Raw genomic sequence first — 27,187 nt, 5'->3', positions numbered from 1 at the left:
AGACTGAGCAACACGGGTCCTTTCTTGACTTGCCGGAGAAATCGACTGGCTCAGGACAGTCCTTCCTAACGGATTTATTTGGCAGCCTGAAATTAAACTCAGCTAAGGGACAGGTAGGATTTCCAAGGGATACTCCGTTTTGGAGGAAACATGAATGGCGGCACTGGAAGTCGCTTTCTAAATGTGAGGGAGTGGTTGCCCTGCACTGGCAAACAAGGGGTTAAACAGCCCAGCCAATTAGGGAGAGGCGGTGGGCAGCCAATCAGGGCCAGACTGGGTCCTATAAGAAGGTTGCGGCCTTGGGAGGAAGCTCAGTATTCCTCCAGCTTTGTACAGAGAGGGACTGGCTGCCTATACAGGGAAAGGTACCTTGGACAGAGGAGTGCTAGGGAAGGTCAGGGGGAACCAAGAAAGCTCCGACTTAACTCACTCCCAGGCAGAGGGCCTGAGACAGGCTGGAGGAGGAACCAGGGCTGCATCGGGGAGGAAGAGGCAGCAAGTCCACCCCTTGCTGAAGATGAGTGGCCAATCCCAACTGCAGCTTGCCTCTGGGGAAAGGAGCTAGATGAAGAATGTCAGTGGGTACCTGAGGCAAGTGGAGGGCTAAGAGATAACGGGGTTCCTTGGGAGGGGAGGAACCAGGAGGTGGGCGCCGTGGTCTGGAAGGGGCATGGGTCCTGAGAAGTGGTAGAAATAGCAGTGTAGGGAGCAGCAGTGAGACACCACACAGACCGGGGGACTCCAGGCGGCAGGGGAGCTAATTCCCAAGCAGGAGGTACCATAGTGGTGAATCAACCAGTTCCACTAAAGCAGGGGTCTCAAACTCCACCACCACATGGGAATAAGTGGGGACCCAACTGCTGCTGCCACCCCACACCAGCCCTCCCCCCCAGTTATCCCCAAAGCCACGTCCTCAGGGGGCAAGGTGCTGTGAGTGGGGGAAGGACAAGGACAGAGCAGTGATGAGAAGAGGCAGGGTTTGGAGAACAGTAACGGACACCCACTGGGATGCCCAGGCCAGATTGCACAATTGCTGCAGCCCGGGATGGCGAGTTTGAGACCCCTGCACGAAGGAAGCACTCCACCCCCCACACACCCCCGCCTCCCGGTTCCTGGCGCACAGATGCTGCAGACATCTGTGTAGAAGATTGGCTTCTGCCCACTATACGGGGCTATGGTCTCTCTTCTGAGAGCTCACACAAGACGCACCTGACCCACAGCCCATCGGAGACAGTGTTTCCAATTGATTTCCATGGGTTTTTAACGGCCCTCACACAAGAAAGCTCTCTTCCGTGTGAGTGAGTGCATGGAAGGGAGCAGCGGGGATACAAATGTCTTGAAATACCAACTTTGCTGTATAGTTTCCCTGATCACGTCCCCCACCGGCACTTAAACCTCCCGGGAGGGAGGGGGGGGCCGTATGGGAAAGGAGGGGAGAGAGGCCAGAAGGAAGGCGCAGAGCCACGAGGAAGAAGCAAAAGACATGAACCAGCCAGCAGTCACCACCAGACAGCACGCCAGCAGCAACGCTGCTCGGACGTGATGGGACAGAGGTTGAATAAATCAACCCAAAAATGAAAGGGAGGCTTACGGAAAGGGACGCGCATTCAAAAGGCTGCTCAGCAAATGGAAGAAGATTTCAGACAGGCAAAAATCAAAGGGCAGGCCTATGTTGCCGTGGTGCAGGGAGAAGCAGGCACGAGGGCCGAAGCCTCCAGTCCGACCCACACAGCCTTTCCAAAGGTTTGTGCCCCACAAAGGCCTCATCCTGATCTCCCTGCATCTGCCTGGCCCCTGCAAAGGACTCTGGTTCCCTGCCTGCCAACCCTATTCTCATTGTCACAAAGGGGTCCCTTCGTACACTGTCTCAAATTGGCCCCTGTCTTTCATCTCCCAGATTCCAAAACAGCACCCCTTACTCTGTGCCTCCTCCCTCACAATTCCATCTCCTAGCAATGAGCCCCCCCCACTTCCTTCCCCAGCAGCCCCCTCCATTCCCTTCCCCCCAAAGAGATGCCTTTTCTCTGCCACTCCTTCCCCTCCACCCTGCATCCTCTGATCTCCAATAGCTCCCCCTTTCCTCTCCACCACGGCTCCCTTCCCCCACCACCGAGTAAGCAGAGATGCCACTGCACCACAGTTTAAATTATTAACACACCAAGTTGGCCATTGGCATTAATATTTCATTCACAATTTAGATGCTTGATCACAGCCGCTGGACTGCAAGACTTTCAGGAAATGAAAACTCACCAGCCGTCCAAACGATCCTGTCCTACAGGAGTCATGCAGTCATGTGGCAGCTCTCCTGGCAGGGATACTAAAGGGTCCTAGGGCTTGTGGGATGTGAGGGCTTCACTGAGAATCTGATGTAACTACTAGAATTCCCCTCTTGCTGCAGTACTGCCATGTGTTAGGGGAAATTCCACCCTCTGGTACCGGGTGAGGGCTCAGCTGGTAGAAATGCTAGTAATTGTTGTAATTGCCCCCACACGGATGAACAAGCCAGAGCTCTTGGCTCACAGAAATCTACTATATATTTTAGAGAGTCTGTCTGTTTCAACAACAACTCCTCCTAAACGGTATGAGTGAGGACCATCAAATTCAGCGTACAGCTTCCTCCTATCATAACTTGAAACAAACGCAAGGGTTTGGTCAAGCCAGGAAAGCAGGGTGTGCCTGGAATGGCATTGCTTCTCATAAAACCAAACCGTCCTTAAAAATTGACATCACTCAGCGAATGTTGAAAAAGACTGAACCAAGATGAGCCAGAAAAATAGGATGAACCTGGCATGAGATTGCTTCTCAATAAACTAGAAGACGATGTGATTGGAAACCAAATTGTACATCGCCCTTTTTTGTTGAAACATAGCAAATGCTAAGAGTTTATAGGGATAAAGAAAAAAATACATTTCATGGAATTCCCATTTTAAAAAAATTTACTAAAATTATCTTCATAAAAATAACACTGTATTTTTGACAAATAAAATCATTTCAATAAAGCAAGCACATTTTCCTTTTATTTCAACTAATTAATTGAGTTACGGACCCAAGCAATACCGGGTAAATCTGCTGGTATATAGTAATTTGAAGGTGAAGTGCTTCCAATGATCCCTTGGGGTGGATCCAAGAAAAGCTGGAACATGGAAATACAGATTCTCCAGGGCTGATGTGGTTATGAAGGATGCTCACAATAACTTCGTTGCCAATTTTGCTAGTGCCTTTAACCCCAAAGAATCCCAAGACACCTTACAGGAGTTGCATCACTCAGCACTAAGGCACAGACATGACTGGGATAAAGAGCTAGCAGCTGTTTATGCTCCTCACTGCAACCGTGAATGGTTAGTAACCTCCCGGAAGGGTCAGGAGTAGGGTATCAGCTCTCTTAGAAAATGCACGAGCATTCAGCTGAGTTCGAGTCTGCTCAGAGCTACTGAAACCATCTGGCCAGGGGTGGGGAAAAAAAATGTTGCGGGCCGGATCCAGTTTGCCAAGCTGGTTGATCCAGCCCATGGCTACCCTGCCACTATCCTGCCCCCAGGCCAATCGAGACCTGGAGACGGGGGGAGCATGTGAATTCTCCTCCCCCCCGCGAGGGGCATGAGGCACCAGAAGGAACTCCCAGCTGTTCAAAACAGCTGGTGGTTCTCTCTAGGCACCGGGGGGGGGGGGGGGGGGGGGGGCAGGGCAAAGACTTTGTGCACTCCCCCACCCCCAGGCCAATCAGGGTTTGTGGCCGGGGGATCATGGGAAGTCTCCTGGCCCCGCCCCTTTCACCTGAGGCCACACCCCTTATGGGGAGGATTGACCACTTCAGAAATTTGTAAAGTGCCCCCACCCCTCACAAATAATTGTGCACCCCTGATCTGGGCTGAAATGTTTCAAAACAGTCCATGTGATTTCACTGATGGAGATGGGAGTTTGACAAGAAAAGGGCCATGTGTAGAAGACACATGCCTAAAACTCCTGTGAAAAATCTCAACTCTAGCCCACACAATTGCGTGCCTAACCATCTTCCATAGGTCTTACAATAGTCGGCCTCACTGTGCCTTGTGTGCATGCATTTCACACAGAACCTCTCTCCTTGCACCACCGTGTAAGACGGAAAGCAGAGGGAAATACCGTGTGAGCTGCTATCTTGAAACAGTTTGGGATCTTGAATACGTTCCTTGAGATTGGAATTTGGCCAGGACTCTGTATTAACCCCAATATGCCAGGAAAAAAGACTGTTGCTGATCAAAAGAGGGCAGGTTTAGACAAGACTCCCTCTGGGTCATGAATGCAATACAGATTTGACTCACAGGGCCTTCTATTGAACAACCACAGCTTCTTGATGCTCCTGACTTTTCCTTAGAGGTCTCCCATCCGAATTCTGACCCAGCCTAGCCCTGCTTAGGGGGTAGTTATGGCCAAACTGATCCTTAAGCCCCCCCCCCCAACAGACCTAAGGGCTGGGTTTCAAGCACCACCATTCAGCTGAGGACCAAACACACCCTTTCCCAACGTCACCAAAGCGTTTCCAATGGGCAGGGAGGCCTCAGAGATGGGTCTGGTCTCGGAAGAAGGGAGTCTTTTCACGCACAAATCAGCAATTTTCCTGCGAATCTCATTTTTAAGGAGCAAGAGGTTAACAATTCATTTTGATTGTTTATGGATCCTCGCCCATTGCTTACCGCGGACAGGGATTCGGCCAGTTATGTGTTTTAAGTAATAGTTATTGGCATTTTTCAATTATCTCCATGACACTTTAAAATATATTTGTATATGAAAGGCGTTCAATAAAGTTCTGTTCCTCCTCATCGCTGGCTGCTGTTCTCTCATCACTCATCGGCCTGTCCTTTGGGGCATAGCTTCAGAGAGGGGCAGAAGAGACAAGAGCCTCCATTTCATCTCTGTAGCCTTGACTCAGCAAAGCAATTAATTCTGTTCTATATAGACCGTTATGCTATGCTGATCTCTGTAGCATCTGAGTGTCTTCTAACAGTGCATGAAGCAATGTGACTACCATCTGTTAGGATTGGAAAACTCAAGTTCATCCCTCGTCAGCAAAACACTAATGTTTTACTGCTCTGTTCTTGAATCTCTACACCCATGGTCTGGCACCAACACCTTTGGGACGCTATTCCAACATCCGTTCACACTCAAGGGGTACGTCTAGACTACAGGCTTTTGTTGACAGAGGCTTTGTCGACAGATACTGTCGACAAAGCTTCTGTTGACAAAGAGCATCTAGACTACAGCCAGTTGTGTCGACAAAGCAAGCCACTTTGTCGACATGAGAGTGTGAACGCAAAGGGCAGTGTAGATACAAAAACACCTTCTGTCAACAGAGCTCTGTCAACAAAAGGCGTTATTCTTCGTAGAATGAGGTTTACCACCATCGGCAAAACTGCTGAGTTCTATCGACGTTATGTAGACGCAGGTATAGTTTTGTCAACAAAAGTCCACTTCTGTCAACAAAACCCTGTAGTCTAGACACACCCCTGGAGTTTTCCCCTAACATCCAGCCAAACTTTTCTGCTGGGACATGTAAAATTAACAGGGGTCTGGGATAGTGGTAAGGATTTCGGCCACAGCAGGCATTACCATGGAGCATGCTCCTTCCCTTCATTTTTGCAGCCTAGAAAAATAGATAAGCATGTAGCTGCTCTGCTTTGTTGTGTCTTTTGCTTATCCTCATTGGCGCTGTATAAAATATCTTCAGGGTTAAATATCTTGTAATCTGTAACCTGATGATTTAGAAAGTTTGCAGCGTAGAAAGTGTTGATTCAATTAGAAATTCTGAAAATAGTAATTAGGGGCGAGCGTAATTGTATTCATTATTTGTTTATTAATATTCATTTTATGGGAGTTAATATCCTATATATAGTAGCCCAATGTCTGTGAGTCTGTAACGCTGATGTACACGGCCCCACCTCCTGGCCATGCACGTCAGCGCCCTGCCCCCTTCCTCTCTCTCCGTGGCGGCTCGGCTGAGTGCTGCACCGCTCAGCTGGGCCGCAACGGGGGAACAAGCGGTGGCAAGCGGCCGTTTGGGGTCCGCGCTCCCCATCATGTTTGGGCTGCCCCGCGGTGGAAGAGGAAGGGGGGCCGTGGCGATGAAGTACACAGCCCCACCCCCTGGCCGTGTAGGTCACCGCCCCGTCCCCCTCCCTCGCAGCGGCCCGACTGATCAGGCAACACTCAGTGGAGTGCCATGGCGGGAGGGGAAGGGGAAGGGGAAGGGGGGAAGGGGAGGAGGAAAGAGAAAGAAAGAGACAGAGAGAGAGGCAGGAGGAGAGCTGAGAGAGAAGGGGGGAGGCAGTAGGAGGAGAGAGAGAGAGAGAGACACGGAGCGAGAGACCGGAGGCTCAGGAGAGAAGACCAAGGTGGAGGAGAGACCTGAAAATCCCGTCTTATGACGGGCTAATTGGCTAGTTACTAAATAAGGGTATGTCTACACTACCCCGCTAGTTCGAACTAGCGGTAATGTATGCATACCGGACTTGCTAATGAAGCCCGAGATTTAAATTTCCCGGGCTTCATTAGCATAAGGAGGGAGCCACCATTTTTAAATCCCCGCTGCTTCGAACCCCGTGTAGCGCGGCTACACGGGGCTCGAACTAGGTAGTTCGGACTAGGGTGCCTATTCCGAACTACTGGTACACCTCGTTTCACGAGGAGTAACGGTAGTTCGGAATAGGACCCTAGTCCGAACTACCTAGTTCGAGCCCTGTGTAGCCGCGCTACACGGGGTTCGAAGCAGCGGGGATTTAAAAATGGCGGCTCCCCGCTTATGCTAATAAAGCCCGGGAAATTCAAATCCCGGGCTTCATTAGCAAGTGCGGTATGCATACATTACCCCGCTAGTTCGAACTAGCGGGGTAGTGTAGACATACCCTCAGGTTTTAGGAAAAGTAGTGAATTAACATACTAAAATAGATAAAAGTGTGCTATTGGCACCAAGTTGTTGCCACTCGGACGTTGTGTTGAATGTCAGAGGTAAAGGTGTGTAGGCAATAAAGCAGTTCTGTTTACCCCATCCGCTCCTGGGTCGCCTGCTTCTTCTGTAAGGGTATGTCTACACTACCACTCTAGTTCGAACTAGGGTGGTAATGTAGGCAACCAGAGTTGCAAATGAAGCCCTGGATTTGAATTTCCCAGGCTTCATTTGCATATTGCCGGGCGCCGCCATTTTTAAATGTCCGCTAGTGTGGACTCCGTGCCGCGTGGCTACACGCAGCACGGACTAGGTAGTTCGGATTAGGCTTCCTATTCCGAACTACCATTACGCCTCGTTCCACGGAAGCCTAATCCGAACTACCTAGTCCGTGCTGCGTGTAGCCGTGCGGCACAGAGTCCACACTAGCGGACATTTAAAAATGGCAGCGCCCAGCAATATGCAAATGAAGCCTGGGAAATTCAAATCCCAGGCTTCATTTGCAACTCCGGTTGCCTACATTACCACCCTAGTTCGAACTAGGGTGGTAGTGTAGACATACCCTAATATCTGGTGTCACAAACAGAATCCCAGGGAAGAGTCATGTCTGATCATCACATCTCGGTTGATCGCATGGGTAAGTCTGACGGGCTGTTTACTGCAACAACTGTTAAGGATTTTATTAACAAGTTGGTGGGGAAATGGGAAGGGGTCCTTATGTGCATCCCTCTGGGGGTCATCAGGACTGGTCTGCCATCTGTTGCTTCTTGTCCTACTGCCTCTGGCGACTGAGACTAGGGATATTAAATATCGGTTAATGGAATAGTTGATTAAACTCACGAATTCTTATCGGTTACTCAACTGTTCTATAGTCTCCAGGCGTGGGGCCAGCAGCCAGTGCGCTCCAGCCCCACTGCTGAGGAGCCTCCTGCCACTCCGCACTGCTGCCTCTGATACAGAGGCAGCAGAGGTGGTGCCAGGAGGGTGCTGGTCTGCGAGGGGACTCAGTTTAAAAACCAGCTCCCCTTGTGGACCGGCTGCCTGTTTCCCCATGCTGTAGCCTCTGATACAGAATCAGAACTGAGCTGAGCTGCCTGCCTGCCTGGCTCCTAATACACTTTAAATGCAGAGCCACAGTGGGGGTAGGTCTCAGACCCCGCACAAGCCAGGACTGAGCCCGGCTGCTGGCCAGCCTGCTAAAAAATGTACGGGGCGGGAGGGGAGAAGGGGATGCACGTAGTCTATAGCATTAACCTATAAGCTTTTGCTTATCCATTAATTGACTAAACTATTACATCCCTAACTGAGACTAAACCTCCTTTAGTCATTTACATTTTCACACACATACTTCAGGATGTCTATTACCCTTACATCTGAAATCTCTCCTGTATATTTATCCTTCTACAAGGAAAAACCCCCAGAGGGAAATGAACTCTCTTACCTCTCTCCCTCCAAGTATTAGCTCTACATTGTCAGTAATAATTAAACACATAATAAGTGTTTGTAGTTCTGCATTTAGGGCTTTATAGTATCTCCTATCCAAGGATCCCAAAGGAACTTTTATTTATAGACCTCAATGAATTCAGGCTTACAGTTAAAGACCCTTAGAAGATATGGAAGACTTATGCCTGTTTTACAGATGGAAAAACTGAGGCAAAAAATGTGCCTATCATCTGTCTGTCTTAAGGTTTTGCACTGATATCAGGGCTGTTGGGACTCTTTGTCAGGTCCTGGGAGCAGGTGTCTCCAGGCCCTGTGGAAAAAAGGGTGAGATTGGGGGCTAGCCTCCCCATGGCAGTCTTTCAGTGCCACCAGGGGCTTCACTGGTGATTCAGAAGACCCAAGGGAGCCCCATGCCCTTTTAAATCATCAGGCTCTGAGGCATCTGCCTCCTTTGACTCCCCGTCAGCAGCCCTGACTGATATCGATCATTGTGGTCTCTGAGGATACTCTGTCTAACCGAGTCTGGCAATAGCAAAGTCCCTGGTGGACTCCTTGGAGTCTATGGCATTTCTCCCTTTCGGCTGTGGGCCTCGTCTTTTGAGAAGAGGAAGGAAGCCAGGAAGAAATGCTCATCCCCAACGTCCATTGCAGTGGTGCGCGAGGCTCCATTCCGGGATCAGATCCAGAAGCCTTGTATGCTGTGCACAGTGCAGCAAAGAGGACTGACGGTCCGCGTATGAGGCAGCAGGAGGGGCACAATGCAAGAGCGAGATCCCTGGAATTGGCGGAATAAGCAGAGGTCACAGCACCTCAGCTGCCTATCCTTTGTCAAGGGTTTTGCAGACATCACAGCGGAAAGTGGAAAAAGTCGCAGAGCAAGTAAGGGGGAGAAACCAGCTCTCCTTACATTTCAGGATTGGGATCTAACCACTAGGCCATGTTGTTTCCCTATAGGTTTTAAAGATCATGATCATGTGCCCCTGAACACCTCCTATTCCTAGCCTCCAGCACACAGAAACACCTCTGGCCATCAGCAAAGCTGCCTTTTGTTGTGATTATTCATCAGGAAACCAACAAAGGAGGAAAGAGCACGTTAAAAGACAATGATAATGCCAGCAATTCTGATTCTGCCTGTCTATCTCTGCTCCTGCCCCTTCTTGGCATATCACTTATTAGTATCAAACTCCAGTTCAGATACTCCGGTGGTGCAGTATGTACCATTAGAGTGAGAAATTCTCTGCCTTCGGAATCCACCCTCTGGAACATCTGTAGGGATTTATAGTGACTCTCTGAGTAAACCAACATGTCAGGATTTCTCCTGGAAACAGCCACAGGGCGGTTTTCATCCAGCAGCCCTGTTGGAGTTTTACAGAAGTCAGTTGCACTGTGCAGTGGCTATTGGTCAAAAATACCCTGCATGAAGTCTTCCCACGTGCGGCTCTGAAAGACTGGCTGCAATGCAGAATTCACACTCTGTCAGAGAGGTTTGACTTGGGGAATGGGGGGAATTAATGCACACAACTCCCATTAGTCTGAATGGGAATGACAAGGGTTAAAAAAGTCCTCTGGAAGAGTAAAATCAGATTAAATCCTTAATGTAGGCCCTGCTTGGGGTACAGGTACACTGTGAGATTTTTTTGAGAAGAGGCATGCAAATAGCGCTCGCCTTTGCATATCTTCCGGGGTTTTTTTTCCCCGCAAGAGGCTTTTCTGCCATTTGGCCCTGTCTCTATGGAGCGAAATGATGGAAATACTTCCTCTTTTGAAAGCCCCCTTCTTCCTCGTAAAACGAGGTTTACAGGGGCTTTCAAAAGAGGAGGTTTTTTCCGACATTTGGCCCCGTGTAGACGGAGCCAAATGGTGGAAAAGCCTCTTCCGGGAAAAAAAATGGAAGAAGGTACACAAATGTGAGCGCTATTTGCATACCTCTTCAAAAAAAAAAAAAAAACAGTGTAGCTGTACCCTTTAAGATGAATAAGAAATGATATCAGCATTGTCATATATTTATACTTTTTTTTTTTTTTTTTACAGACTAGACACAAAGGCTACGTCTACACTGGCATGAATTTCCGAAAATGCTTTTAACGGAAAAGTTTTCCATAAAAAACATTTTCGGAAAAGAACGTCTAGATTGGCAGGATGCTTTTCCGCAAAAGCACTTTTTGAGGAAAAGCATCCGTGGCCAATCTAGACGCGGTTTTCCGCAAAAAAGCCCCAATCGCCATTTTCGCAATCGGGGCTTTTTTGCGTAAAACAATACTATGCTGTCTACACTGGCCCTTTCACGCAAAAGTCTTTCGGAAAAAGACTTTTTCCCGAACGGGAGCAGCATAGTACTTCCGGAAAAGCACTGATGATTTTACAGGAGATCGTCAGTGCTTTTCCGGAAATTCAAGCAGCCAGTGCAGACAGCTGGCAAGTTTTTCCGCAAAATCATTTGATTTTGCGGAAAAACTTGCCAGTCTAGACACAGCCAAAGATTACTTAGCTCACTGCTGAAATGTAGTCACTTCTGGGGCAGAGCGCAGCAGCTGCATGACAAACAATTAGCACGGGATTGGACAGAGCTAGATGCCCAGGGCTAACTCCGCTTGGGCTTGCTCAGACAGCAAGTCAGCAGGTGATTCTGTAACCCAGTGTGGTTCACTGTCCCATGCAGTGGCACTTAGACCACTTACCGCGAGAGATAGGAACAAGGGAGCTCCACAGCCTAAGCTGAGAGCCGGCTGGCTTTGTAACTCAAGCAACAGAGGCTCCTACACTAAGCTCTAGCAAAGCCCAGATTCAAATCTGCCCAGTGCCGGTTACAATTCCAGAGCCAATGGGAGCAGCGGGGAAAACTGCCAGTGGTTTCCTGCACGGCTATTCCCCCAGCCAGGTGGAGAGAAAAGGAAGTGGCAGCATGCGGAAAGGCTCCCTCCTGCTGTGAGATGGGTCTGGCCTGCAAGGCTCTCCACCACCATGGAAAGCCAGTGCTGGCCGCCTAACCTTGCAGAGAGGGGGCTGTGGGGCTGGAGCACCAGCACAGGCTCCCCACTGCATAGGGTGGGAGCCTGGAGCTCACAGCCCACCGATAATATGGTTGTGGACCACTAGTGATCCACAGACCACACTGAGAGCCATTGGCTTAGACCTGCGCCTGTGGAATGTTTATGGACAGAACCTTGCCTTTCCTCCTCACCCGAAATACAGCACTATGTGGGCACACTGAGGCCATGTCTAGACTGCATCCCTCTGTCGATAGAGGGATTCAAATCAAGCACATCAAAAGTGCTAATGAAGCCGGGATTTAAATATCCCATGCCTCATTAGCATAAACATGGCCACTGCTTTTTTTTTTCGAAACGGAGGTTAAAAACCTTACTTGCCATGGGTCACAGAGGCTATGTCTACACTGCAGGGTTTTATCAGAAAAAGATACGCAATTTGCGTACCTTTTTTCGATTGTTCTTTCACAAGAGGTTTTTCTGACATTTGGTCTGTCTACACAGGGCCAAATGTTGGGAAAACCTTTTATTTCAGAAGAGCCCTTATTCCTCATAAAATGAGGAATATCGGGTGTCCGAAAGAGTGCATTTGCCCTTCCGAAAAATTTTTTGGAAGAGCAGACGCATTCTCGATGCGGTGGAGTTTTTCCAGGATACCTCTGGTATCCCGGAAAAACTCCATAGTGTAAAGATAGCCAGAGAGAGTCTTTACACAAATCCATCAATCTTGAGTAGGGCTTATGGCTCCTGGTTTCAAGACATGTGTCTGCCCCTCTCTGCCATCTTACACAAATCTTTCCAGGTACCCCCTTGAAAACCTGATGCAAAGCTGATTAAAGTCAATGAAAGAACTCCCATCAATGTTGGGCCAGGCCCTAAAGCAGAGAGGCAAACAAGAGACCTACTTGAAAACACAGAGAAAGGTTTAAATCTAACAGTGATGGGACAACTGTGCTGGGTTTCCCCTTGCAAAGATGCCCTGCAGACTACTGGAGGGACGGACAGTGCTTTGAAGCTGGACAGCACTCTAATGAGTGCTAAGATGGACACATCTGCACTGGGCACTCGGGGAGACACACACAACACAGCGTCAGCCACCCTGAGAGGCAGGACCAAGCCGGAAGAGAAGATGGAGGCAGCGATGTGGAAGCGAAGCTGGCAGCAGCTGACTGTAGCATCCCGAGAAAGCAACAAGCACTAATGAACCACGTCGAGAGCCAAAGCAAAGAGCCGCAAGACTGGAAGCGAGAGGACTGGGTGCTCTCTGTTTTGTAAGAAGCTGTCTACCTCCACTGGCTTGATCGGGGAGTTTTAATTAGCAGAACTTGCAGTGCCACTAAGCACAGGGAGCAAGACACATGTATGGCCTAGGCAAGAGCATTGGCCAACAGAACATGCTGAGGAAAAGGAACATGACAGGGAAAAGACATCTGGACTCATTTGGTGCTCTCTCTCTCTCTCTGTCCTTTTCTTCCCAGCACAACCAAATAACAAGGAAAGTGTCTACGGCTATGTCTACACAGCAACGTCCCTTCGAAATAACTAGTGTTATTTTGAAATAACGTAGTCCGTGTCTACACAGCAAGCAGTTATTTTGAAATAATGCCAAAATATTGTCAAGCTGGAGGACTTGTGACTCTGAATCCTTGTGACGGGGCGAGGCAGCCCCGCACTGAACCTACAGGGCCCAGCCAGGGTTACCTGGCTGCAGAGGCCCCTCCCCCACAGCCCTACCGAGCATGCCCGGGCTGCAGCAGGGCTATAAAAGCCTGGGGAAAGACTCAGTCTGGGGAGACAGCTGGAGGAGAAGGACCGGGGCAGGGAGCTCCCACTCAGCTGTTGCCGGGGATGCCAGGAGAGGCGGAAAGGGACGCGGAGGCGAGTTGGGGCAACCCCGGGATTACCGACCAAGGGGATGCCGGCACGGATCTCGCAGCCAGCTGGGCAAGTACAGGGGAAGGCACCCCCGGGGACTGGGTAGGAAGTGGCCCAGGGCAGGAACGGGAGCCGCCTCGCCCGCCCAGAGAACATCGGTGCGTTTCGGCTGGATGGCCCCGCCGAGGAAGTGACCCGTTACCCGGTCGCTCGCAGGGCCCTGGGCTGGGACCCGGTGGAGTAGGGTGGGCCCGGGTCCCCCTACCCAGGGGTGTGCCCCGCTATAACCCCTGAACTACATTGTGGACTCAGGCCGGAGGGCCTTGGCCTTGTTTAAAGGGCCCGCTACAAACTGCATTGTGACTGCGCTGTGGACTCAGGCCAGAGGGCCTAGGCCTTGTTTAAAGAGCCAGCTATAAACTGTATCGTAGCAGTGTTGGGGACTCAGGCGGGAGGGGCCCACCACAATCCTGTAACCCTCATTGTACGAGGAGTAAGGGAAGTTGGAGGAAGAGTGCTCTAGTTCGAAGTAAGTGCTGTGTAGACTCAGCTCAATTTGACTCAGCTCAATTTGTGTAGTTTATTTCGAATGAAGCCCTGCTGTGTAGATGCATCCTAACACAGTGCAGAACGTATTTTGTTTATTCACCTGCTCTTTGGCTGTAATTGTAGTATTACAATTCAAATAACAGACCAGTATCAGAGAGGAGGCTCACCCCAGCACCAGCCAAGGTGGAACCAAAAGACACATGGTTTTAACCTCATTAGCATCCTTGGGAGAAACAATATAAAGGTATGAATGAATCGCTGCCTATCTCGCAAGCTTTACCGGGGGAGCTCCTCGAAGGGATGAATGCAGCCAGGGAAAGCATGCAGCCACTGGGCTGGAATGCCCTGCTAGTCTCTTTCTGGAGTATCCACCACTGTATAATTTAGGCAGAGAAGCTCTTGAGGAGATGATAAAGCGACTGGAGGGAATCATACGCTGCAAAACGAAAGTTAAGATCTTGCCCTCTACCACTTTAGCACTATCCTTCCTATCTGTGACTCTCAAACTATGGATGGTGAAGTAAACCTCAATGTCTCATTGAGCTAGGGAGGAATCGCTGTCCCCGTTTGACCCCAGGGGAAACGGAGGCATCTTTGTATTACGTGACTTGCCCACCGTCACAAAGGGAAGCACCAAGAAGACTATCCAGATTATTGGGCTTCCAGACCTCTGATCATGACTCTTCCCGTTTTGAATGCCTACAAAACAACATGTTTTGATACCTACAGACGGGCCTCCGAGGGGAAGATACCAGGTGGAATCCTGGATAACAAGGTGCTGTAAAACCCTGTCACGACTCCCTCCTGAAAAATGATGTCTGCCGCATCAGTAACTCCAGGCTTTAAGGCAGTAACCTCATTGTGTTACAAGCACCAGAGAAAAAGTCGCAGGTTTTTCCAGGTAGACACAGGACTCTAAGGCTGTTCTCTGGGTACCTCCGAGGAATATTATTTTCCATGTAGTTCTTGGCTTCCAAATACAGTGAGTGCCAGACGCCCACAATTACCTTGAAAAATGTCTCTGAGACACATCCGGTCAGAAACGTCTGGCTGGATATTTTGTGGTTTTGATTTGGAAGCTGATTTTTTTTTATAATAGCTAATTAGGTAGCTTTCTCAAGCAGTAATTTAAAGTCTGCTAATTATCCCATTGTCTGAATACGAAAACGAAAATCTCTCCCTCCTTGTTACCCAAGCCCTGGTGAAAAATATTAAAGGTTGACATGTTGCCAGTCGCAAAATGAACCCTAGAAATTAGCTCGGAGGTGGGAACTTAATTCAATTGTCTCCGCTCTCCCACGATGTCATGAGCAACTGCAGGCGAGTGCTCTTTTCAGCCGGCTATGCTTGAGACTGATGCTCAGCATTCCCTCTAATCTTTTCCATCCATGGGTGGAATAAAGTTTATTTGCACTGAGGCATGTGCAAATGTGCACCACTGGCAGAAACAAAAAACCTAGCTGTGGACACTCTGCAAATCACCTGAGAGGCACTGGAATCTATCGTGAGCGGCTGCACAAGCTTACAGGGAACACCGCTAATGATCCAAAATGACACATTTACATTAGTCTCCCTGCCTGGGGGCTCAAGATGATCAAGAGATGTGGTCCTAATGCAGGGCATTATGGGAGGTTTATGCCTTCTCTTGCAGCATTGGCCATGGGTGGAGATAGAATACCAGTTCATTAGTGTATTTAGTCTGAACTGGTGCATGGGATTTAGAATCCCCAACGGTAACCCAGATGTCTCTTTGAACAGTACCAGCAGAGCAGTATCTTGGCATCAGCTGATGGAAGGAGGGAGCAATAGCTCAGTGGTTTGAGCATTGGCCTGCTAAATGCAGGCTTATGAATTCAATCCTTGAGGGGGCCATTTAGGGATTTGGGACAAATCTGCCAGGGATGGTAGTTGGTCCTGCTGTGAGGGCAGGCAACTGGACTTGATGACCTCTCAAGGTCCCTTCCAGCTCTACGAGATGGTATATATCTCCATATATTATAGATGCATCATTGCTTCTGTGTGGCAATTAGGGATCTAAAAAATCCCATTTAATCAGCCAACTGGGTTAAATGTTACACTTAACCAGTTCACTGCTTAAATGGGGGTGGACGGGGGCTGCTCCAGATGGACTAGAGCACCCACACCACATTGCTTGTGGCAGGCCCTACCAGGATGGAGTGCGCCCTGCCACCAATGGCTAGCAGAAAGCGTCGCCTGGTAAAGGTGATGCTTACTGGTTTACATCTGCACTTGAAAGGGAATCCTCTGAACTGTCATTCATGTTAAAATTCGACACTTACCAGCAAGGACTTAACAAGTCTTTGAACTTTCTCACCCATTACCAAGACAGTTTCCCCAATTATCACCTGTAATACCATTAACTCACAAACATCCCACTCTCCCTACCTTTAATATCAGCAATTCACAGACACTTACCTTCCTTCCTCTCCCTTCCCACCCCCCCGCATCCCCCTTCTGTTCTGCAATGTGATTTGTCCTTTTCATATTTGTTCATTTTTTTTAAATTGTATCCTTTGGTATATACCGTTGTGACTACTTTCTTCCACTAATTGATCTGAGGAAGTGGGTCTGGCCACGAAAGCTCATCATCTAATAAGCCATCTTGTTAGTCTTTAAAGTGCTTCATTGTCCTGCATTTTGCTTCAACTACCCCAGACTAACACGGCTACATTTCTATCACTGGTTAACCATTGGCATCCCTAGTGGCCATTCATATATTCTTATATATACAGGGCTTCTACCTAGTCCTAAGAGAACTGTCATGCGGTGCCAGTGTTTGGAAACCCAGAGGCTGCTCTTCAACACTCTCCTGGGTAGCAGCTGACTTGCCACAGTAGGCCGCCATCATGAATTGCATAAGGCAGACTAGTTAAAGTCACACAAGGCCAACAACAGTTAGGTTGTATGGCAGCTCTGGCCCTGGGCAGTTTGGAAGGAAGTTCTGAGCCTCCTTTTTCAAGTGAATGAGTCACTCCTCGTACGATTCACACAGTGGCTGAACCGTGGATTAACCCGGGGGAGGCTCTACTCCCTTAGCCCTTTGCTTACAAAAAGGCATTGCAGACACGTTAACTCAACCTTTGGAACAGCACTGGTCAGCTGACAGTTGAGTGCCACAGTCACTGTTTCACAGGCTGGAATACTTAGGTAGGCAGGGTACGGCTTTTTCAAAAATGGCCACTCGCATTCAGTGCCTTGATTTCTGGCTGCCCAAGTCGAGAGCTCTGCAGGTGGATTTTCAGAAGAGCTGAGCACCCATAACTTGATGTGAAGTTAGTGGCAGTGCCTGAGTGTTCAGTACCTCTGAAAATCAGGCCACTGAGGGTATGTCTACACTACCACCTTAGTTCGAACTAGGGTGGTTAATGTAGACAACCAAAGTTGCAAATGAAGCCCGGGATTTTGAATTTCCCGGGCTTCAGTTGCATCTTGCCGGGCGCCGCCATTTTTAAATCCCCGCTAGTTCGGACTCCGTGCCCGCGGCTACACGCGGCACGGATTAAGTAGTTCGGATTAGGCTTCCTATTCCGAACTACCGGTACACCTCGTTCCACGAGGAGTAACGGTAGTTCAGAATAGGAAGCCTAATCTGAACTACCTAGTCTGTGCCGTGTGTAGCCGCCGGCACGGAGTCCGAACTAGCGGGGATTTAAAAATGGTGGCACCCGGCAAGATGCAAATGAAGCCCGGGAAATTCAAATCCAGGGCTTCATTTGCAACTTTGGTTGCCTACATTAACCACCCTAGTTCGAACTAGGGTGGTAGTGTAGACATACCCTTATTGAGGTGCCTAAATATGAACTTAGGAGCCCAACTTTTAGACTCTCATTTTATGACATGTTTGCCCTTCATCCACACAGTACAGCTGTACCGGAATGCTGCCACTTCTGGTGTTGACGTAAGCAACCAGCTTGTACTCAGCCTTCTCTACAACAAAGGTGAGAGGGAAGATGATGACCAGGTTAAACCTCAGCTCTTAAATTCATAGACTTTAAGACCAGAAGATCATCTAATTGGGCCTCCATTGCATCATCCCAGACAGGACTCCAGTTTTTAAAGTCTCATCTGCAAGATTTATACACGGGAACAGTCATGGAAGGACCAGAAGTCGCAAGCCTGAAGCTTGGTGCTCCAAAGCCACCTCTGGCTAAGGGCTATGGTGTTTTATCATATGATCTGAGCATTCTGAACACCTCCTACACAGTCAGGAGAGGAAGCTCAAGTCATGTGTCAGTGTTACTGGAAAAGGAATTGTCTGTAAAGTTGCAGGGTAGTTCTTTGATGCAACCTTGACATCACCTGGGCACAAGAGAGAGGCACAGCACACCCTTTTGGGCAGATGTCTCCGAATCTTTCCCAAGGACACAAACTCATTCACTGCTGCAAATCAGCATAGTTGCCCAGTCCCCAAATATAATTGATTCACACCAGCAAAAAAAAGCTTCTAAAAAAAAAAGAGCAATCTCAGTCCAGTATCTGATCTGTAATTAGGGTTGCCAGAGACTTTCACAAAAAGTACCGAACATGACGGGAAAAAAATTGGTTGAGCAAAAAAAAACGGGGGACCAAACTTGTTGAGCAAATAAATAAATAAAAGGGGGGGGGGGCCTGAAATTTTGAGCAAAAAGAAAAAACACGCGCAAAACAAAAAGGGTCACTGCACCTTTAAATCCCCATGCTCCCCACTCTCCCCATCAGATGCGGCAGGGAAAGAATGTCCCATGAGGCCTTCCTTCCGAGAAACAGAAAATACCAGACATTTTACATTTTCGGTAGTTTCTGGGTTTTTTAATCAGAAAGAGGCCACAAATACTGGACGGACCACGCCAATACCGGACATCTGGCAACCCTAGTGCTGTTGAAAGCACAGTCCAGATTCCCAGTTACAAAGACCAGCAGGATTCAGATAAGATAACATGAAGCAATGTCCCATACTGGAATCTGGGGAGAAAATGATTGCGGAGTCTTTAATTGCCAGAAGTAGGCATGGTCTCGGTTTTACAGCTCATTGAAAAGATGGCCTCCCGTTCCCAGGCCTCTCACCACCTCACTGCTGCTGTGCTGACTCATCGGCACCTCTCTCCTTCCAACACCTGTGAGTTCCTTGGGATTTCCCTTCCGAGCCGCTCATCTCCGCGGCTAGCTTATGTAATCGGAGAAGATCGCAATGCAAGGTGGTGTGGCTGCAGGCCAGGAATGGCTTTATCTCCTAAGCAACTGAACAGGAATAGTTCCCTCTGTACCTGTGAAGAATCTAAAACCAAAAATAAGCCAGATGTCGCCGCCCAATAGGAAAACCAGAAAAGGGTTCTATTTACTTCCCTCCTTGCTAGAGGGACCCCCTGTGGTAGCATGAGGGGCAATGACCAGCAGGCCTAAAGCAGCAGCTGTTCTCAGACTGCTTGGGACATCTATCAGGGATGACCTAGATGGTGCCTGGTCCTGCCATGAGGGCAGGGGACTGATCTCTCGAGGTCCCTTCCAGTTCTAGTGTTCTATGATTCTATTAAAAGCTGCTTCTGAAGCAGAGGGAATTCTACACAGGGCATTTGGGCGAGCCTAGAAATGGGTGACGGAAGAGGGATCATGTGAGGATTACCTGTTGTGTTCCCTCCCTCTGGGCACCTGGCATTGGCCACTGTTGGCAGACAGGATACTGGGCTAGATGGACCTTTGGTCTGGCCCAGTATGGCCATTCTTATGTTCTTATGTTCTTATGTTCACCCTTTCCCCTCGAAGAGCTAGCATATATAGACAGAGATGGATCTAGCTCAGTGGTCCCCAACGTGGTGCCCGTGGGTGCCATAGCGCCCGCTGGGCCATTTCTGTGCACCCGCCGAGTGATCAGGGCCGCCCCTGCCCCCAGGCGCGTGGCGCATGGGCGGTGCCGGCCGCTGGGCGTGCAGCGTATGGGCGGCCCCGCCCCCGGGTGCACAGCGCAAGGGCTGTGCTGGTCCCAGGTGTGTGGAGCATGGGCGTCCCCAGCCCTGGGCGTGCGGCACAGGAGTGGCATTGACCCTGGGAGTGCAGCACATGGGTGGTGCCGGCACTGGGCATGTGGCATATGGGTGGCCCCGCCCTTGGGCGTGTGTGTGGCTCCACCCCCAGGTGCGTATGCGGCCCTGCCCCTGTGTGCCCGGCACGTGAGTGGCCCCGCCCCTGGGCGCCCGGCAGCCCCAAAAGGTTGGGGACCACTGATCTAGCTCACAGTCCCTTAGGGGCTGAGTCTCTCAAGCTGTCCAGGTGAGCCCAGAGTTGAGAGCATATCTTCTAGCTGCTCCCAAGTTCTATGACAAATGGGCCAACCTTCAACTCCTAATAGAAGCTCGCATGGCCCCTGGCGGCCCATCTATTTGTTTTAAATCATCATAGGGTGCTCACAAGTGCAGGTTAGAAAATAAAACCAGCTTTCGTTGCTATGCCATCTGCAGACATAAATGAGGCTGCCTCTGTGTAGCTACAGAATGCAAAGTGTTAAGATTTCAAAGGCCCTACTGCATCTTTCCACTGCTAACAGTAAAAGAAATTAAGGAACAGAACAAAAAAAAGGGGGGGGAGGCACAACAGGACTGACTCAAAGAAGCCTGTTTCTGTTTTAATCTGTCCATTAAAAACCTGGACCTGGAGTGTAATTCAGCCTCCTCCATTCCCAGTCTACAACCCTTTCAGCACATTTTCAAACTGAGTAGACAGCACAAATAAAATCTGCATGACCTAGAAGACTTCCTGCAAAGCCTGTGGTTAGTTGGAGCTGGGATTTTATGAAGCAGCCTGGCAAGGTGAGTCTCAGAGGAGGCTGGCTAGAGATGTAGAGTCTTAGGGTTTTTTTTTTTTTTTTTAAATACTCTATTAACCTGCAGGCTAAAAAAAAAACATTAAAAAATAAATATAGACCCATTAAGCTACTTAGAAGAAAACTCACCGCACCTCCAGATCAGAAACGTCTGCCAATTTTCTGTCAGTTGCCCTGTATTTGTACTAGCCTGGGAAAGAAAGGGAGGAGAAGGGAAAAAAAACTAATAGCAGAAGAAAAACAACTGTGTGAAACGCTCTGAAATAACAAGAGCTGCACTGATTGTGTTTCCCGGCAGCTCGTTCTTGACGTGTTTTGAGGGAAGGGGTGAGTGTAATGCAAACGTGTAATAAAAGTAAGGCAAAAATATCGCCAAAAAGGGAGGGGTAATTGCAGGAAAATGGGAATGGAAGGATTTTTCTTCAGTGTGTGAAAGCTGTGCTGGAAGCTAATGTTTGTAAGCATTAAGGCCTTGTCTATGCAGTGGATCGACTCTGCAGCGACTGATCCACAGGCCATCAATTTATGACGTCTACTGTAGACACGATAAATCAATCTCCGAGGGTGCTCCCGTTCATGCTGGTGCTCCACCAAGAAGAAGGGTAGCCAACCTCGATGTGAGACCAACCCCCACTGACCTTAGCACACACAAGACACCACAATATGTCAACTTCAACTATGCTATTTGCACAGCTGATGTAGATCGACAGTTAGTGCAGGTTAGAGTAGACAAGGATTCTGTAAATAAAAATCCATCCTCTTAGGCCATCTCCACCCACCCACTCACCCCCTCTTTTCCAAAGTTTGCTAATGTTTTGATGCTGAAATTGATAGCTACTTCCTAATGTCAGACAGGGATGAAATGCCCTTGGTGTAACCCTGCATAACGGTGTATTCCCATTTAATGCCCATGGCACAGCATTAGATTTTTTCACACAATATCCCTATGAGATGGGACGTTCTGATAGACCACCGATGACACAGCAGAACATGGGCCAGTGGAACATCCATGATGTATTGTTATGCGACAGGGTCTTCTGACAGCATCCAAGGCAAATCTACGCAGCAGTTCTGCGTGCAGAACTCACAGCATCTTCTCAAAAAGGATAATGCAGAATTAAAGGGAGTTTAGAAAGGGGTGATACGAATGACCCAGAGCCAGAGAAACTCACCCATTAAGAGATATTGAAAAGATGGGGATTGTTTACTGTAGAAAGGAAGCGAACGAGAGCAACATAATAAAAGAATGGAACAAATAAATAGTATCAAGAAAGTAGATTGGGAGCTTCTTTTCTCTCTGTTTGATATCGACACAAGAAGACTGTAAAGGGAATTAAAAGTTGGGAAATATCAAACTGATAAAAAGAAACCTTTTTTGCACATGTTTAATTAGGCCATGGAACTTGCTGCTACCGGAAATCATTGAGGCCAAGAACTTGGTAAAATCCAAAAAGGGTCTGGACATTTCTTGTGGATAAGAATATGCAGAGTCAGAATAGTTAATATTAATACTTTTGGGGAGAGAAATTAAACCTCATGCTTCAGCTTTTAAATGAATCTCTGTTATGGATTGGTGAGAAATCTAATGTGGAGGGGGGCAAATTAATTCACATCTGCCTAAAGCAGGGTTTCTTATCTTGAACCTTCCTCTACAGCACCTAGTGACTGGCACAGTTGGACTATGGGCCTGAACCACTATGCCAGTGCCTACATTCCTGTGTTATGTGTGCCTTTGGGCCTTCCATGATGTAGCTCTATAGGACAAGGTCTGCCATGACTCCATGATAGGACGTTATAGGCCCACAGCCCCAGATAAGCATTAATAAACACACCAACCTCAAGATGCCTGCTTCACACAAAACAAAATGATAGATGTCAGATTCCATGGACTGGCTCATTTCTCAGAAACAGAGGACTTGCCAAACCAGAAGAAAAAAAATGGCCCATCTCTGTCTCTGGAGACTGTGACCCACATAGGAAAAAACAAACATTTGTGCCCAAAGCTGTAAGGCAGTGTTCCCTGGAAGCCGTGTGCATGTGCAGCTGCTCAGGAGAGATTCCAATGCCTCCCAGCTGATTAGCAGAGTGCCCACAGATAGGTTTTTTGTTTCTACTGGTGGTGCATGTTCGCACATGCCTCGGTGCACATAAAAAAATTCTTCTACACATGGATGGAAAAGTTCAGCAGGAACGTTGCTGTACAGTACTGCCCAGAGGCAGAAGTAATGGTGTGGGGGCAGGTTTTCTTCCTGACTCCATCTCAGGATCAGTGAATGCCTTTTTTTATAATGGAGATTGTTATCTCCTAGAACTGAAAGGGACCTCGAAAAGTCATTGAGTCCAATCCCCTACCTTCTCAGCAGGACCAAATACCATCCCTGAGGAATTTTTGCTCCAAATCCCTAAACAGCCTCCACAAGGATTGAACTCACAACCCTAGGTTTAGCAGGCCAATGCTCAAACCACTGAGCTATCCTTGCCTTAGAGCAGGAGGGTCAAAATCCTTTGTCATTCCCACATTAGCACATATAGGACCAGATTTTTTTTTTCTCGTGCACATTGGATGTGGCTTCCTTTGCTAGGTAAGTACATAGGCGGTGGGGGAGGGGAGGAAGAGGAGAATTGTGCCCAGAGGTTATCCGTGTTCATTGCCAATGAAGCTTGCTCCAGCAAGACCCCGTTCCGTTTCCAGTACTGCAGACTGACATGGAAGCAGTTCACAGCTGTGATTAACCTCTCCCCTAGCCTGTCACTTCGGCGTGTCGTGCTTCAGGGCCTGGGCTGCCTTATTTCTAATAGGGGATGGGAGGCGCTTTGGGTGGAAATGTGTTGCTATGCTATCCCGTGGCATTTTGCTACCCCGCAAGTTTGCTGGGTCCAAATTCCCATCCGAGCCGCTCCATGCACACTGCACGTTCGATCCTGCAGAGAGACAGCCCCCTTGACGGGGAACCCGGCGGCAGTGCCCTACCCTTCAGAGCCCCTGGATGACAGACGCAAAGCAGACAGGGCTGCAGCTTCTAACTCTTGGATTCTCCCTAGCCCTGCTGCTGCCACTCACATTTCCAAGGCAGCCTGGCCCGCGCTGTACGTTGCACAAGAGCTCCAGGGCACAAGCGGCTGAAAATCCCACCTGTGGAGCAGTGGCTCTGTGAACCTACCGTACATGACAAGAGAGAGCAACAGGATACAATCAGGGATGGGAAGAGAATCCAAGCCCTCCACTCCGCACCACCTCCCCCCTGTACCATCTGTTAGCTAACATCCTCCTCTCCCTCCGTCAGCTGTCACAGTTCATCCCTCCTCTCATCTCATCCTCCCGCACCCCACGATGGCCGATCCCTTCTTGTTTCCCTCTTCTCCCTTATCTGCTTCACCCACCTCCCCTCCTCCTCTCCATCTCCCTTCCCTCCTCCGCTCTGTTTTAATTGGCTTCTCCAGGACATTCGCGTTTCCTGGCCTCTGAACCTTCAGCCAGAGGGGAATGGCCTGTGATTTCCACTCGCCTCCGAATCTAAACTCTTGTCGTTGCTAACCTGCCACATGAGCAGCAGAATGAGAAGTGTGGGGGAGGAGAGAGAAGGACAGAACTCATCAGCCAGCCTCCTCTGCAGCAGCAGCGATCATCTCAGACCCCCGGCTAAGGGATCACGCTCTTCCTCTCCGTGATGGTTCAGCGAGATGCTAACAGGGCCCAGTGATTCTCAGCATGCTGAGAGCGGGCAAGCCCAGGAATAGAGAGATCGGCCTAAAAGCCCTCCAAGCCAAACCATTTAACTGCACTGGGATTGGCTGCGGCTGCCTCACGGGAGGTGGAAGCCTGTCCCGATGCTGGCGAATCCATCCTAATTTCCACGGGTCTGTCTTCACCTCCTGTCACTGAGACCGGAGACGGAAATGACGACTCTCCCGGGAGTGTGATGCGTGACATCACAATTAAGCACAATGAAACAGGATTTATGACATCACAATACAAGGTAACCTCCCTCTTCATGCAAGGCATAGTCACGTGATATAGCAAAAAGTCCCTATTATCTGATCCCACAAACAATGAGAAATGGATGAACACATACACACACACTTCTTGACGCAAACCCGGCTTTTTCTGACCCTCCCCAGACTTTCTAACTGGTGGCGCGAGTCGTCTTTCCAACTCTCTCCTTTCCACTTGGCACAGGCACCTCCTTGAGCCACTAACCTGGGATCCGGGGGCAGGGAGAGAAAGGCACATGCCTGAAACTGTCTCCAAGCTGGCACTGTACCATAATAAACTCTTGCACACATGAGGGAAAAAAAAACTGAACTCCATAGCAGCAGCTGTCCGGAAAGTACATGGCTCTGTGCTTTTACAGGTCACAACGGCCGTCTTTGCAGCAGTGTTCCTCCCCCCCTCAGTTAAATGCAAAGAATCCCCCCCCCCACAAGGTGTCCCACCAATGCTAAATGCCCGCTCTTGCCCCCCCCATCCTCTCCCCAAGCACGCTCCCAAAGCTAATGAGCAAACCTCTTCCTGGCGAGCAAACAAACAACCCAATGCCAGGGGGACAGGGCCGTGATCTCTCCTGGTGCAGGGGCGAACCCCCCCAGGAGGGCTCAACCCACGTCATCAGAGTGCTAGAGAGGAGGAAAACAGTGATCCCCCTCGGGGATGGGAAGTGGAGGAGGGGGGAATTCTTGAATGATGAAGCCCTGTAAATACCGGTCACATACACAGAACTGAATGAGCCGTCCCCTCCCGGCCTCTCCTTCCCCGGCGGGACTCAGCCACATCCTCTGTGCAGGCTTCAGCCTCCATCTCTCTGCCGCAGCAGATTCCTCCCACACACACACCCTGCAGCGCGCTTGGCACCATGCTGGCAGCCTGCCATGCTCCCATCTGCCTCCCACTTCATCCCAGTCTGCTATTGTTTCCAATCAGTTTAGGAAACAACACTGAGAACAATTAGAAAAGATAACGAGGAGGAATTACATAATTACAGCCCATTGAATCCAAAAGCATGTCGCAGGCTGAGTTCTGAAGAGCAGCGAAGGGGGAGGGCATCGTTACATTCTTCTTTGCCTCAACTTACCTACCTGAAGGGGGTCCTTGCTGTGGTCCTTCGCAAGTTCCTTGGCTGGCATGAAAGGGATTTTCCCAGCAGACCAGTGCTTCACAAGGCTAGAGGACCGGGGAATCCTTCATTTTGGCCATCCCACATCAATAGGTGGTAGAAGTTTCAGATTCAGCATTACCTAGTTGACTCCAGGCTCATATTTATGCACGTTTGCCTTCTTTGGTGGCAAGAAAGAAGATGGCCAAGGAGCGAATCCGCTATGGAGATCCCAAGTGAGGTTTACACAATAGTCCCTGTACACTGACAGCTTCTGTGTGCCAGCAGCAGGCTACCAGTGGGCAAGCAGCGGTCCAGGGTTTGATAGTAGCCCTGCACGATGCAACAAAGCTGTGCCTACCTAGGACTTGGCGGTGGCCACTCTCCTGAAACAGTTGCCAATTGGAATTCGAGAGTGACAGCACAGATCAAACTCAGATCCTCCTGTGGCAGAAGCTAAGGTCCCTGCCGTTTAAGCTACAGGAGAATCTCCATACTTTGAGCGCTATAGGGTCTATAGCACATAGGTGTGCTGTTTTTATTCCATCCTTTAGAGGCAGCATTATACACACACACACACACGCACACACACACGCACACCCATTTCATTAGAACATTGTTAATGTTCAGAATCATAGAATCATACAACATTAGAACTGGAAGAGACCTCAAGAAGTCATCAAGTCCAGTCCCCTGCCCTCATGGCAGGACCAAGCACCATCTAGACCAGGCATGTCCAAAGTCCGGCCTGCAGGCCAATTGCGGCCCGTGTTCCGGTTTAATACGGCCCCACAGGTAATTTGGCAATATCTATCTTTTATGGCCCCCAACGAATCCATATGTATTGAGATGAATACATTGTAAAATCTCAGTTAATGTCAGTTGGTCTAAATCAGTTATAAATATATTTGGACACAACATGTATACTTGGTGTTATGTTCCTGTTCATATTTTTTGAACTTAAAAGTTGACAGACAACCTTTATTACCAATAATATGTAATGTATTTTACAATGTTCCTGACATATATTTCAGCTTCCTGGATTTTTTTTTCATCTGGCCTTCAGATATGAAAGGCAGAGTGATTTAACACCTGTTTAGATTTGTCATCCATGTGACGAAATGAAAAGTATGCCGTTTGCAATAAACTTTGCATAAAATAGTTAATTTGCATTTAATTTTAATGGTTCAAAGAATGTCAGGCAAAATGGTCGGCCCTCACGCATGTTCACTTCATCAAATCTGGCCCTCTTTGAAAAAAGTTTGGACTCCCCTGCTCTAGATACCATCCCTGACAGGTATCTGTCTAACCTGCTCTTAAATATCTCCAGGGATGGAGATTCCACAACGCCCCCTCGGCAATTTATAACCACCCTGACAGGAAGTTTTTCCGAAATGTCCAAACTAAACCTCCCTTGCTGCAATTTAAGCCCATTGCTTTTTGTCCTATCATCAGAGGCCAAGAGGAACAATTTCCCCCCCTCCTCCCTGTGACATCCTTTTAGATACTTGAA

At 48.9% G+C, this 27,187-nt stretch overlaps 1 protein-coding gene and 1 long non-coding RNA gene across 3 annotated transcripts in view; both read right to left on the bottom strand.

Moving 5' to 3' along the window:
• The window catches only part of PLXNA4 (plexin A4), a 689,852-nt gene that overhangs the window by 514,722 nt on the left and 147,943 nt on the right, over positions 1–27,187 (bottom strand). The window lies entirely within an intron of this gene.
• LOC142828081 (uncharacterized) lies at positions 18,734–24,992 on the bottom strand. The gene is made up of 2 exons (XR_012903047.2): positions 24,121–24,992; positions 18,734–23,741 (listed from the first exon to the last, which is right to left on the bottom strand). It is a non-coding gene; the product is annotated as an uncharacterized LOC142828081 (long non-coding RNA).

Source organism: Pelodiscus sinensis, chromosome 1 (assembly GCF_052426305.1).
Source record: "Pelodiscus sinensis isolate ZL-2025 chromosome 1, ASM5242630v1, whole genome shotgun sequence".
Taxonomy (NCBI): domain Eukaryota; kingdom Metazoa; phylum Chordata; order Testudines; family Trionychidae; genus Pelodiscus; species Pelodiscus sinensis.
Note: the sequence above shows the minus strand (reverse complement) of the source record. Positions and strands in the feature narration are given on the sequence as shown.